At 42.6% G+C, this 15,446-nt stretch overlaps 1 protein-coding gene across 1 annotated transcript in view; it reads right to left on the bottom strand.

Annotated features, from left to right (window-relative positions):
• Nucleotides 1-6,761, bottom strand: part of CLIP1 (CAP-Gly domain containing linker protein 1) — a 114,138-nt gene extending 107,377 nt beyond the window's left edge. The window contains exon 1 of the mRNA XM_040250611.1: nt 6,653-6,761. The gene's annotated coding sequence lies outside the window, so the exon portion shown is untranslated. The remainder of the gene's footprint in view (nt 1-6,652) is intronic.
• Between the last annotated feature and the right edge of the window lie 8,685 nt (nt 6,762-15,446).

The following is a 15,446-nucleotide window of genomic DNA, read 5'->3' as shown; positions in this document are numbered from 1 at the left end:
TGGTGAGACAGCTGCTTATACCCAGCACAGAGTCCTCACAGCTCTCAAGAGATGTTTGATAAATCAGTATTTCTGGGGTTTTTCCTACCCCACAGGACACTTTTGATTGGTCACATTCATCTGAAAAGCTTTACTATAATAAATCTAGCCATTTGCAAAATACGCCAGGTGACTCACAGTCAATCAGTGATACAGGACTGGTCTTTTCTCTGTCTTCCTGGGCCTCTTTGGTATTTGAAAGCGCCAGTGACTCCCTTAGCACTATTATCATCACTAAATCCCCACATTAAGACAGCAACCCCATCAGGTGAACAGGGCAGGTGTTACTCCCATTTTACAGAATGAGAGACTAGAAGTCAAGCAACTAGTCCAACCTCACAAGATTCACGGAGCTGGGGCTGAAGCAAATTCAGGACCGCAAACATTTTTTTTTTCCTTAAATCTTTATTCCCAAGGTTCAAACTTTACTGGAGAAAGCAAATGCTTTATACCAATATAAAAGCATGCATTTAGCTAAGTAATTTGGCACTATGAGGCCTGTGGGATTTTAGTTCTCCAACCAGGGCCAGAACCCTCATCCCCTGCATTGGAAGGTGGATTCTTAACCATTGGACCACCAGGGACCTTCCTCAAACTTAAATTAGTCCTGATTCCCCTCATGTTGGTGCGCTGAGAATATTTCCTGTGAAAATGTTACACTTTTAATTACGTCAAAACAGAAATAAAGGGCTTCCCTGGTGGTTCAGTGGTAAAGAATCCACCTATCAATGCAGGAGACACAGGTTCGATCCCTGATCCAGGAAGATCCCACATGCTCAGGAGCAATTAAGCCCCTGTGTCACAACTAATGAGTGTGTGCTCTAGAGCCCGGGGAGCTGCAACCACTGAGCCCATGCACCCTAGAGCCTGTGCTCCACAAGAGAAGCCACCAAAACGAGACGCCTGCGCACCACCACTAGAGCATAGCCCGCACAGCAACAAAGACCCAGCACAGCCAAAACTAAATATATAAAAATATTAAAATATATATATATAAAAATACAGATCCAGCCATAAGACATTTTTTAAGTATAAAGAAAAAGATTAGAAGGATATACTCCAAAACACTGAGATAATTTTCTCTGGGCAGTAGGATTATGGATAATTTGCTTTTTTCTCTGTCTTTTAATATGTGTGTTTATATCTTATGCACTGAAACCACATATTAAAGGATGACTAGTGTATGTTATTAAAATGCAAAGGTCCTTGTAAAACTGGGATGCAAGGTGAAAATAAACCCGAGAACCTCAAAAAAGTAATCACTTCACTGCTGCTACTGCTGCTGCTAAGTCACTTCAGTCGTGTCCGACTCTGTGTGACCCCATAGACGGAAGCCCACCAGGCTCCCCCGTCCCTGGGATTTTTTTTTTAAATCTAAATTTGACTGATTCTAGAATCTCAATGTCAAAACTCAAGCAAGCCACATATGCCTTACAACAAAAATTAGCAATATACTTTTTTCCAGTCACCCATGTGTGAAAAAACACTTAGTGATAAAAAGTTTTCTTTCACTTAAGCTGTAAAAAATAAAATAAAATTACCCTGCCTATAAAGTTTATTTTTCTATAGTCTGGAAAAGTAGAGTCTATGTATCTTCCTTCCTGCCTTAAGTTACTAGAATATAATGTCTCCAGTAAGAAATCATTCTGTGGAGGAAACCAGATAAAGAAAGAAGGCAGGTGATCAAAAGATTTGATTGAAATATTTTAAAGAAAATTTTCCTAATATCTCATCTTTCCTGAGAAGACAGGGAAAAAAAGTATGCCAAATATTTTAGTGTTCTACCTGACTAGGGAGCTGTAGAACCAGGGAGGGGGTAAAAATCTATTAAAGTTGGCTTCCGTTTTACATCAAACCCAAATTTTGGATGATCTGCACGTCCTGAACATCTGGATCTTCAGGCCTTTAACTTCAGAAAAGATACAGTAAAACAAGCACTTGGCAATTTTAAATGTAAAAAATGGGCAGAGTTAAAACTGGGATCTAATCCAATCTCTACTTAGACATAAGTAAGCAAAAGAGAATACAAATACCAAACTACTTAATTCAAGTCAGAAGTATATTAGACCTTACGCTTATACAAAACATTAGGGCAGCGAATGCCTGTCTGTAGTCTCATTAGGATTCCTAAGAAGAGGCAGATGAGAGTATACTTCCCTAGGGAAAGAGATATAGAAAAGGGTTCCCAATAGGGATTCTGTAATAGGACTACTATTTTGCGAAGACTTCTTTTAAGATTGCGTTGCTGAACCACCATAAGACAAACAATCAAAAAAACAGACCCACCTATTGAGTTAGTGCTAGTGGAATCTGTCTTTCTGTAAGTGCCAGATGGAGATCTGAAAAAAAAAAAGCTCTTTACTAAATGTGGCCAAGATTCCTTGGTACTTGGTGCCAGGGCCAGGATATTAACCCAGATGTCCTAGCCAAATTCAAGGTTGGTTAATTACAGTCTGCCAACCCACCGGAAAAAAAAAAAAAAAAAAAGGCTCTTCTGTTCCCGATTTGAAATCTGAAGAGGTCACTCTTGAAATTCTTGTACAGTACCATCAGTCAATATGTTTTCCCTTAAAAGTGCATTGTAACTCAAGTGCTGATTTAAAGCATATGGATTCCTTGAGTTCCATTTACATGGGAAACATACATTATGTATATTAAAATACATATATAAGATGCTATATTAGTTTAGAACCTCCCTAAACAGTCATCTAAAAAATTCATATTGAGACTAATACCGTCACTGCCTTCCAATTAAGATTGAAGACACTTAAAGGCTTATATCAAACACAAATTTTGAATCATGAATCTTTTAAGACTAAAAAGGAAGGCTTTCCTGCCAGGAGCATAATTCCAGGAAAACGCAATATATGCAAATGTCAGTTACAAGGTCTCCCAGGGCTGAGCAAAAATCCTACATACAAACAGGAAAGTATATTCTTAACAGCAAGTCTGAACATCAAGTACTGGTCTGGCCTTTCTGCCAGCCACTTACTTAAGGTTTCATTGCCAATATAGTCCGTGCATTGCTTAAAATAATATAAACTAAGGTTCAATTTCTAGCTCTCTATTCACTGGCTGTGTGGCCTTTAAGGCAAGTTAGTGAAATTCTTTAAGCTTTACTTCCCCCACATCTTCAACTTTTTCTTCAACAAAATCGCTAGTATCAAAGCACAAAATTCTTTATCTTTCACTATTTTAAAATATTTTAGGGACTTCCCGAGTGGTCCAGTGGCTAAGACTCCAAAGCTTTCAATGCAGAGCAGGGACCTGGTTCAATCCCTGGTCAGTGAACTAGAGCCCACATTCCGTAACAAAGACCTAGCACAGACAAATATGTACATAAACAAAGATAAATATTAAAAATAAATTAATATTTTAATACACATGTATTTAATACATATTTAAGGACTACAACCTTAAATTATCTACAGCCTTAAATTATCTAGCCCCTCCCAAGCTCCTGCCTCGGGACCCTTGCAACTGATTCCTCTGGTATGATCTTCCCTCGGGGATCAACATTCCCTCACTTCATCTAGATCTCTATTTAAAAGCCATTTTCTCAGCAAGGTCTCCTCTCATCATCCTATTTAGAATTTCTGTTACCCTACCTCTTATCTCCAAAACTTGTAGTATTTAGTCTAAATATGTATCACTTTCCAACATACAATAAATTGTATTAACATGGTTACTGTCTGCCTCCCCTACCTGAAGGGAGTTCCAACAACAGGGCTTTCCGTTTTATTTACTGCTGTTATCACCAGCACCCAGAACAGCAACCGGCACACAGCATGTGCTCAATAAATACCTGCTGAGTGAATTCCAAATGAGACCTCAGTACAGCCCACACACAGGTGCACCACAGCCCCACAAACTCCCTTTGGGGAGACTATCACAACACTACAAAATAATACTGAAAAAGAGAACTTACTGGTTTGCAGTGATTACAACAGTGTCCACTCTTTATATTAGAGAAAAACAATCGACTTCCCACCTCATTTGTACAAGAAAGAGGATAAAGAAGCTGATAATTCAGATAAAGTGGAAAATTATTCGAGGTGAAAGGCTCATTTTAGTTAACATTGCATAAAGTTTTCTTTTAATGTTAACAAATAGTAAGCATCTTCCTATGACTTTACTACACTACCTTCAGTTTTGTTTTGTTTCGTCTTTTTCTATAAAACCAGTCCTGGGACTTCCCCGGTGGTCCAGTGGCTAAAATTCTGTGCTTCCAATGGAGGGGACCCAGGTTCCATCCCTGGTCAGGGAACCAGATCCCACATGCTGCAACTAAGACCTGGTACAGCCAAATAAATAAATATTAAAAAATTAAAAAAAAAATCCTGAAACTTATGCACCTCATACTTTCAATTAACTGAATAATAAATACTGACTGAACACATGGGACTCTGCAGAATTCTGTAGAGGGTACTATAAAGTGAAAGTCAAGGTCCTTGAAATATACATATAGATATGTATCATATACATATGTATACATACACACAAATAGCTTGAGATAGATACAAACTCTGGGAAGAACAGAAATGCATCTGTAATAAATAATGAGGAACAGGCAGCCAATATATGACAAATTCAAAAGTGCCTACCTTTTTGTGGAGCACAGGAGGACCAAGCCATCTCTTACATATGATTTGGGTTTGGAATCCCAAAAGAGACAGAACTTAAAAGCAAGAGTCAAACATTACTTGCTTAAGTTCATATGCATTCACAGATCACAAGGGATGGGACAGACTCAATGTTTCACAACAGGTTAAAAAAATTTTTTAAAGGTAAATGAGAAAAGCACCAAATTCCAAACTTATAAAGAACAGAAACCAGATCTGCCTATGTCTCTCTCACTGAAGCACAAGTGCTTAAGCAATTGTTGGGGGTAAAAAAAGAGGGATGGGTGATCTTTATCTTTAGACAGCATACCTTCACAGGGTCCACCCAGTTTGTTGTTCACCCTTTTGAACTAGGCCTAGTGAGAAGCCTAAGCTGTACCTTATGACTTTCTCTGAACCTCAGAAACTCAGGACCAGCCCTTGGCCAAGTAATCACCCACTGTCTTTGTTTTAAGGAGGGCAGACCTGCTCCTTGCACTATACCAATTACCAAACACCAGAAGTCAGAATACCAGAGCTTAAATCCTGACACTACCACTTATCAGCTATGTGACCCAGAGCAAGGTTCCTGACCTTTCCATGCCTCTTCTGTAAAATGGGATAATAGCACTGAATAGCACCATCATTGGGCTAGGTTAATTGAGACAAAACACATAAAAGCCCTGCCCAGAGCTTGACCACAGGAAGCCCTCAATAAACGTTAATATTTCCAGAGAAAAATGCCCCAAAGCTGAGGAGCAACATATACCTGAGGATTCTTGCAAAAGGTTATTATTATACACCCCAAATCCTAACAGACCTGGTTCTCTGGACTTGTACATACTATAGGTAACAGTAGTAATCAAAGGGAAAAAAAAAAAAAAACCGACCAGAACCACAACCATAAAAACAGCGGCAGTAACACTAGTCCTGAGCTCTTACCGGCCAGGAACTGTCCTAACCTGAAACAGGAAGAAGGCAAGACTGCTGAATCCAACAACAACCAAAAAAAGCAGCATATGTTTTCCCCCACCCTCCTTTCTTAAACACGTTAATTGGCGCCCAGGTTTTGCTAAAAACAGGTAACTAAAGGATTACAGACTTAACGTGTAATTTCTTCATACCAAAGAGGTGGGGCTGGGAAGGGAGGAAGGGGTGGTGCTCGGTCCCGGCCAGATGGAAAAGCCACATGAAGTGGAGCACCAGCGGAGTTCAGGGTTTCTCCGCGGATCAAAAACCACAATTTCTGAAGCACGGGACCTCCAAAGGAGGGGAATCAGGAGGCTCTGCTTTGAAAATAACCTCTGAACAAGTGTCATCTGTCTCCGGAGCCAATCCCCTGACGAGGCAGAAGGTTCGGGTTACGGGGCAGCGGTGTAATTTCGGAAATCCCTGTCAATCTTGTCATCCACCTTCTCCAAGAATCACGGTCCCATTCGTGTGGGTGGGGTGGGGGACAAAAGCCCCGGCCGGCCGGGCCCCAGGCCAGCGAGGCCAGCCCGCCGGCCGGCGCCCGCCTCGGAGGCCACGGCCAGGGTGCCCTCCATGCCGGCTCGCGGGCACCGCCGCCAAGGGCCCGAGGAAGGCTCAGGTGACCGCCGGGGCAACAGGTCCCGCCGGGCCTCGGCCCCCCGGGGGTCCGGCCCGCCGCCCCAGGACTGAGGGGAGCTAAGAGGGGCGCCGGGGAGGGAGCGGCGCCTGGGGCGGCGCAGGGGCAAGGAGTCCAAGCTCCATCTTGAGGCGGGCGGAGGAAGGGAAGGCCGGACTCGGCGCTCACGGGGCCGGCCACTTTCCGGCTCCGGGGAGAGCACCCCCAGGGACCCCTGGCCTCCAGGGCCATCTCTCCGGGGCCCCCCGCGGCCCCACGGGGATGGCCCGGTGCGCGGGACTCGGTCCTCCCTCTTGGATGCCGGGCCCGGTCCCCCCGGCCCCGAGCCGGGCGGGCAGGGAGAGAAGGGAAAGGTGAGGAGGGGGTGTGGAAGGGGAGAGGGCCCGCGCCGCGCCCCACTCACCGCCGCCTCGGTCGCCGCCAGTCGCCACCACCTGCCCCACTGCAGCAGCAGCAGCCGCGCGGCCGCCGCCTCCCGCCTCCCGGCTCGTCGGCTCCGGGCGGGGGAGAGCGTGACGCGCCGCCGCGGGGCCGGGAGGGCGCGCGCCGCCTGCAGAAGACGCCGCGGCGGCTCCTCCCAGCGCGCTCCGCCGCCGCGCCCACCGCGGCCAGCCCCGCGCCCCGAACCTCGCGGCCGGCACCCCGCAGCCCGCGTCGGGCCCAAACTACCCCCCCAAAACACACACCGCCTCCTCTTTGTCTACACCCGCCGCGGCTGGAGGCGAACCCCCAGACTCCCGGCGCGCCCGCCGTCCCGCCCTCAGATCCCAAAGAGGACCGGGACGGGAAGAAAGGTACCGGGGAAACCCATGAGGCCTGGACTAAGGGGCTTCTCATCATCTCGCTTCACTCCCCATTTTCTGAAAGTGTGCCCAGAATTTGCAAGTCACACCCGATAGATCCATTCAGCCTGATCACACAGCCGGTTGGTTTAGAGCTAATTTTTTTTCCCTCCTAGTCCCCCAGGGTGAGAAACCCTCTGAAACAAGCTAGGAGGAGCGGCCAACAGCTGGCTAAGTTTCAGGAGCACCCTCTTCTGCCCTCCTTGCCCTCCAGGGAAGACTCGGGATGAGGAATCCCTGCGCGAAACGCTGAAAGGCGCTGCCTACAGCAGGTGAAGCTTGGGAAGGACCATCTCTGCTCTCCCTTTCCCTTCAGGGAAAGACGGAAGCCCGACACTTGCTCTATTACTTTGAGAAAAGCCTTTTATTCGCCCCAGCCGCTTGCAGTGAAGCCCTGGTTAAGGTCCTGGTCCTCCCACCTCCCCCCCGGGGATCTCCTTTAAAAGCTTTTGAAAGGAACTAGAGGAAAGGCATCAGCAGCCTGCTCCCGGCTGGTGCAGCAGAGGGCGGCCAGCATTTCGCTCCCATGGACCATGGCAACCCCAGAAGCTTGGCAGCTCCTGGGAGAGGAATTTGCAGCTGTCAGTGGAAGCCCAGGATTTTGCAGCGACTCAGTGGTGGATAGGGGGCCGGAGGTTTCCTCCGCCTCTCTGCTAGAAGGGAATAATCAGGAAGGTGACCCCTTTGCTGACCCTTATTCAAAGCACCGGTGCTGCTTGGACCAACAGGCGTGCACAGAGCAGGGGAAGGAAACTACATTGAAAATCCATGGAGTTCTGAGCAAATAAAAAAATTCATCTGCGGGCCCCTCCCCTCCAGTCACCTTTAAAGACACAAAAATTCTGTCTCTTAATTCAACATCACATTAGTTTGCAAGTCTTGAAGCCAAAGTGTGGTAGCACCCCGATAGTATGTAGTGGCCTCCCTGGTGGCTCAGATGGTAAAGAATCTGCCTGCAATGCAGGAGACCTGGGTTCGATCTCTGGGTTGGAAAGATCCCCTGGAGAAGATAATGGCAACCTACTTCAGTGCTGTTGCCTGGAAAATTCCATATACAAAGGAGCCTGGTGGGCTACAGTCCATGGAGTCGCAAAGAATCATAACGGAATGACTAACACACACACACACACACACACACACACTCCTAAGCTGGAAGGCACACCTTCCTCTCATCTGAACATTTTTCAGCTCTAATACACAACCTATGTAATCATTGATGCTATAGGAAGAGGCACACAGACCACCATTAATTGTGGGGTACAAATATAAACACTTTGGGGGACTTCCTTGGCCATCCAGTGGTTAAAACTGCACTCCCTTTTTAGAGGGTACAGGTTCAAACCCTGTTCGGGAAACTAGATCCCGCATGGCACAGTGAAAGCAAAAAACAAAACATGTTTTTCTCTTTTTTTCCTCTATTCATTCTCCTGAGCCTATCTTTACTTCTAAATGCCTTTATTTTCTTCATTCTGGGCTGTTTTTTTTTAATATTTTGCATTAATTTTTGTTTTTAAAGTATTACATCAAAATAGTAACTGTCTTGACTACTGAGTTTTTGGTACCCTGTTAAATTTTGTGACCAAGGCCTAGTCCCAGCCCTGCAACCTAGGCATTGACTGTGTTCAATCTCATGATTTGGCTGGTGTTAGGATAAAAGAAGTTTCTCAATTCTGTTTCATAAAAAGCATTCACATTCCACTGTCAGAGATTTCAGAGCTTAGCCACTGAGTTTTCTTTAATATATGTCTGCTGTAAAATTATTACAACTCAATTGACTCTTGTCAATTGTTCGGAAGATGGAGGGAAATGGCAGAAGTTGAAAGCCAGTAGGAGCTCCCAGATCTTCATTTTACCAAGTGGGGAAATCATTAAATACTCTTTTGGGGTAAAAAATAAATAAATAAAGGTTAACTCATAACATTAGGGACAGTAAAGAATCCACCTCCTATGCTGGAGACCTGTGTTCGATTCCTGGGTTGGGAAGATCCCCTGGAGGAGGGGATGGCAACCCACTCTAGTATTCCTGCCTGGAGACTCCCCATGGACAGAGGAGCCTGGCGGGCTACCCTCCATGGGGTCAAAAAGAGTCGGAGACGACTGAGTGACTAAGCACATATCATTAAATTATCCCATAAGAATAACCACAAATAGCGGTAGACCTGTGTGGAGGGAAAGAGGTAGTAGCACTTTAGTCATAACACAAAGTCAATAGATAATGTCTTTAGATGCTAAATAAATAGCAATATAAGTATACTTTTACATACATGGAAGTTACTGCCTGAAGAACTGAAGACAAAAAAATTAATGGTGTCTGTGGAATAGGGTTGGGGGGGATTTGCAGAACAATGTTACCTTTCATTAAAAACTCTGATGTCCTTTATTTTTTTTAATGTGCATGCTATACTTTCAGTTCAGTTCAGTTCAGTCCCTCAGTCATGTCCGACTCTTTGCGACCCCATGAACCACAGCATGCCAGGCCTCCCTGTCCATCACCAACTCTCGGAGTTCACCCAAACCCATGTCCATTGAGTCAGTGATACCATCCAACCATCTCATCCTCTGTCATCCCCTTCTCCTCCTGCCCTCAATCTTTCCCAGCATCAGGGTCTTTTCAAATGAGTCAGCTCTTCATATCAGCTGGCCAAAGTATTGGAGTTTCAGATTCAACATCAGACCTACCAATGAATACCCGGGACTGATCTCCTTTAGAATGGACTGGTTGGATCTCCTTGCAGTCCAAGGGACTCTCAAGAGTCTTCTCCAACACCACAGTTCAAAAGCATCAATTCTTTGGCGCTCAGCTTTCTTTATAGTCCAACTGTCACATCCATACATGACCACTGGAAAAACAATAGCCTTGACTAGACGGACCTTTGTTGACAAAGTAATGTCTCTGCTTTTTAATATACAGTCTAGGTTGGTCATAACTTTCCTTCCAAGGAGTAAGCGTCTTTTAATTTCATGGCTGCAGTCACCATCTGCAGTGATTTTGGAGCCCAAAAAAATAAAGTCTGACACTGTTTCCACTGTTTCCCCATCTACTACTCGAAGTGATGGGTCCGGATGCCATGATCTTCGTTTTCTGAATGTTGAGCTTGAAGCCAACTTTTTCACTCTCCTCTTTCACTTTCATCAAGAGGCTCTTTAGTTCTTCACTTTCTGCCATAAGAGTGGTGTCATCTGCATGTCTGAGGTTATTGATATTTCTCCCGGCAATCTTGATTCCAGCTCAAAAAAGACAGAATGATCTCTGTTCGTTTCCAAGGCAAACCATTCAATATCATGGTAATCCAAGTCTATGCCCTGACTAGTAACGCTGAGGAAGCTGAAGTTGAACAGTTCTATGAAGACCTACAAGACCTAGAACTAACACCCCAAAAAGATGTCCTTTTCATTATAGGGGACTGGAATACAAAAGTAGGAAGTCAAGAAACACCTGGAATAACAGGCAAATTTGGCCGTGGAGTACAGAATGAAGCAGGGCAAAGGCTAATAGAGTTCTGCCAAGAGAATGCACTGGTCATAGCAAACACTCTCTTCCAACAACACAAGAGAAGACTCTACACATGGACATCACCAGATGGTCAACACCGAAATCAGATTGATTATATTCTCTACAGCCAAAGATGGAGAAGCTCTATACAGTCAACAAAAACAAGACCGGGAGCTGACCGTGGCTCAGATCATGAATTCCTTATTGCCAAATTCAAACTGAAACTGAAGAAAGGGGAGAAAACCCCTAGACCATTCAGGTATGACCTAAATCAAATCCCTTATGACTATACACTGGAAGTGAGAAATAGATTTAAGGGACTAGATCTGATAGAGTGCCTGATGAACTATGGACAGAGGTTTGTGAATTGTACAGGAGACAGGAATCAAGACCATCCCCAAGAAAAAGAAATGCAAAAAAGCAAAATGGCTGTCTGAGGAGGCCTTACAAATAGCTGTGAAAAGAAGGGAAGCAAAAAGCAAAGGAGAAAAGGAAAGGTATACCCATTTGAATGCAGAGTTCCGAAGAATAGCAAGGAGAGAGAAGAAAGCCTTCCTCAGCGATCAGTGCAAAGAAATAGAGGAAACCAATAGAATGGGGGAAACTAGAGATCTCTTCAAGAAAACTAGAGATACCAAAGGAACATTTCATGCAAAGATGGGTTCAATAAAGGACAAAAATGGTAGGGACCTAACAGAAGCAGAAGATATTAAGAAGAGGTGGCAAGAATACACAGAAGAACTGTACAAAAAAGATCTTCACGACCCAGATAATCATGAAGGTGTGATTACTCACACTTACGTAGAGCCAGACATCCTGGAATGTGAAGTCAGGTGGGCCTTAGGAAGCATCACTACAAACAAAGCTAGTGGAGGTGATGGAATTCCAGATGAGCTATTTCAAACCCTAAAAGATGATGCTGTGAAAGTGCTGCACTCAATATGCCAGCAAATTTGGAAAACTCAGCAGTGGCCACAAGACTGGAAAAGGTCAGTTTTCATTCCAATCTCAAAGAAAGGCAATGCCAAAGAATGCTCAAACTACTGCACAATTGCACTCATCTCACACACTAGTAAAGTAATGCTCAAAATTCTCCAAGCCAGGCTTCAGCAATATGTGAACCATGAACTTCCAGATGTTCAAGCTCATTTTAGAAAAAGCAAAGGAACCAGAGATCAAATTGCCAACATCCACTGGATCATCGAAAAAGCAAGAGAGTTCCAGAAAAACATCTATTTCTGCTTTATTGACTATGCCAAAGCCTTTGACTGTGTGGATCACAATAAACTGTGGGAAATTCTGAAAGAGATGGGAATACCAGACCACCTGACCTGCCTCTTGAAAAACCTATATGCAGGTCAGGAAGCAACAGTTAGAACTGGACATGGACCAACAGACTGGTTCCAAATAGGAAAAGGAGTCTGTCAAGGCTGTGTATTGCCACCCTGCTTATTTAACTTGTTATATGCAGAGTACATCATGAGAAACGCTGAGCTGGATGAAGCACAAGCTGGAATCAAGATTGCCGGGAGCAATATCAATAACCTCAGATATGCATTACTTTAATTTCTTTTTTTTTTTTTTAAGTATTTAAGGTCCTCAAACAAATGAATAGAGAATATTCTCTACAAAGTGATGCGTGTCAATAGTTTCTTTCTATACAGCTCTTCAGATTCACTCTTTCTCTGACAGCTTTCTGCTGTAGAGCAGGTTTATTTGTTTATTACCTGTTCTTCTCCACCCCTCCTAGCATGTAACTTTCAAGAGAGCAAAGATTGTTGGTTCATTGCTCTTAGCTGCATCCCCAGAATATACTTGGTTCATAGTAGTTTGATTTCTTGAAGGATTTAGTGTAAGACTTCAGGTGCTACGTAACTAGGGACATTTTTCCAGTATTTTGTCTTTATTTTTTTTAAGAACAATAGGTGTTTGTTATTTAAATTAAAACAAGCAAAATGAAGAAAACAAAGCAGTTATAATCCCATACATCCAGAGAAAATTACTGTAAACAATGGTTCTAAATTCATTCATTACTGTCTATTTTAAATATTTCACTAAGGCACAAATAGTCCTTATCACGATTCAGAAACAATACTCAATATAAAATAGTGGTTGAAGAGTAGTTTGTAAATTTCTGAAAGATGTGAGGATTTATATAGCTTTTAAAATGGAAAATGAAACAAAAGCTGTCAAAACAAGAATACTCTTTTAATTAAAAGTAAGTTTTTTTCTTTCTTTTTTTAAGTTCCTGAACTGTAACAGATATCAATTAAAAATATAAATTCCTCAGTTATAAAATAAATAAGTCATGAGGATATAACATGCAATACGGTGACTACAGTTAGTAATACTATACTGCATATTTAAATGTTGCTAAGAGAGTAAATCTTTAAAGTCTTCACCACAAGGAAAAAAAGGTTTTTTTTGTAGCTGTGTCTGGTGACAGATGTTAACTAGCCTTATTATGGTGATCATTTCATAATATATACAAATATTAAATCATTTTTATACTTGAAATTAATATTATATGTCACTTATACCTCAATAAAAATTTATAAGTGTAATTCCTAAGAAATAGTCCATAATTAAAACAATATTTATAAAGAAGACACAGGAATTCATTTTCACTATGCTATTTTTAAAATCACATCTATTTTTATTAGCATTGTTTCAAAAACCAGAGTCAAATTAATTTCATTCACTCATCCATCAAATATTTACTGACCTCCTACTGTGTCCAGGCACTGTTCCAGGTATTAGGGGAGCACAGCAGTGAACATTAAGTCCCTACCCTTCAACCTTGACTTTTACTGCTCTGTGCTTTGCTAAATCAAGGTGGGATAATCACTGTTCCATGAATTTCACTGGTTTTATGTTCAGAGTGGATATAATGCACCAGACCATACTCCCTGTCAATTTCACTCAATTGCTAAAAATGGAAAGATTTACAATGTCATATACAAAAAAAATGTTTAACCTTGGTGTTTAAAGAAATATTAATATTTCTTTGCAAAAGTATTACATGCTAAGTAGCTTCAGTCGTGTTCAACTCTTTGCGACTCTATGGACTGTAGCCCTCCAGGCTCCTCTGTCCGTGGGATTGTCCAGGCAAAAATACTGGAGTGGGTTGCCATTCCCTCCTCCAGGGGATCTTCCTGACCCAAGGATCAAACCTGTGGATCTTACCTCTCCTGCATTGGCAGGTGGGCTCTTTATCACTAGCACCACCTGGGAAGCGCCAAGGTGAAAGTCACTCACTTATGTCCGACTCTTTGCGACCCCATTGACTGTGGCCCACCAGGCTCCTCTGTCCATGGAATTCTCCAGGCAAGAATATTTAAGTGGGTAGCCATTCCCTTCTCCAGGGGATCTTCCTGACCTAAGGATTTATCCTGAGTCTCCTGAATTGCAGGCGGATTCTTTACCATCTGAACCACCACCATTGCAGGTAAATTCTTTACCATCTGAGCCACCATGGAAGCCCAAGGTGCTGGTTCATTTAATCAAAAAATAACTAATCAAGGGACTTCCTTGACTGTCCAGTGGTCAATACGTCCCCTTTCAAGGCAGCCAAGTTCAATCCTTAGCCACATGCCTTGTAGTCAGAAAACCAAAACATAAAACAGAAGTAATATTGTAATAAATTCAATAAAAACTTTAAAAATAGTTCATGTCAAAAAAAAAGAGAAAAAAGGCTTAAAAAAATAAAAACGACTAATCCAGAGCAAGACAGTGTCTTAAACCTCAAAGAAAAGAAACCAAAAAATAAATCCCACAACACAACGAAGCATTTGGACTATTTTGGACTGAAAATTAATTTTATCACTGAAACCAATCAAGACTGTTCGCCATATCTACTTTACACAAACAATGCTGATGGTGGTGGTTTTTTGGAATTTTTTGTAAAGAAAAACAAGAAAAGAATGACAAGCTGCTAAATTTAAATTCAGAGATCACTTCTCAAGGAGAACCATCTGTGACTACAAAAGCCGTATTGTACCCATTCAGTTAACAAAGAACAATATCAGTAGGGCACCACACATCATGATGTAAACTGTATTTAGGGCCTTCTAAATAGACTGCTGCTTTGAGAGCATGTACTTTCACGATGAGGGGGTTGAACAAGATGACTTATAAAGTTCCTATCACAAACATTTTAAAAATTCTGTGACTTCTATCCAGTGAAGCAAAACATTTGTGAAATCAGTAGTTGATACAGCAGTTTTAATCTAATGCAACGAATATTTGTTGAGTACACGAAAAGTTGATTCCGTCTATAGCCAAAAAAAAAAAAAAAAATCAAGCAGACTCAGACAAATACATGTACACACAGGTTCACAGAAACACTATTAACAATAGCCAAAAGGTAGAAGCAAGTCAAATGTCCATCAGTAGATGAAAGGATAAACAAATTGTGATACATATGTACAATGCAGTATTAGTCAAAAAAAAATAAGTACTGATACATGCTACATGAAAGATGGAAGGCAAAAGGAGACTAGGGCAGCTGAGGATGACATGGTTGGATAGCATCACCAACTCAATGGACATCCTCTTGGACAAACTCTGGGAGATAGTGAGAGATAGGGAAGCCAGGTGTGTGCAAAGTTGGACATGGCTTAGCAACTGAACAACATGCTACAAGCTGGATAAACATCGAAAACGTTATGCTGAGAGAAAGAAGCCAGACACAAGAGGTCATATTGTCTGACTCCATTTATATGATATATGCAGAAAGGATATTTATACGAGATAGCCAGAAATATCTAAAGCCATAGAGACAGAAAATAGATTAGTGAGGATTAATGGGGGAGAGGCAAGTTGGAATCAACTGTTTAATGGGTTTATGTCTCCTTTTGGGG

Source organism: Oryx dammah, unplaced genomic scaffold (genome assembly GCF_014754425.2).
Source record: "Oryx dammah isolate SB20612 unplaced genomic scaffold, SCBI_Odam_1.1 HiC_scaffold_12, whole genome shotgun sequence".
Lineage (NCBI taxonomy): Eukaryota > Metazoa > Chordata > Mammalia > Artiodactyla > Bovidae > Oryx > Oryx dammah.
This window is presented reverse-complemented; position numbering and strand designations above follow the sequence as displayed.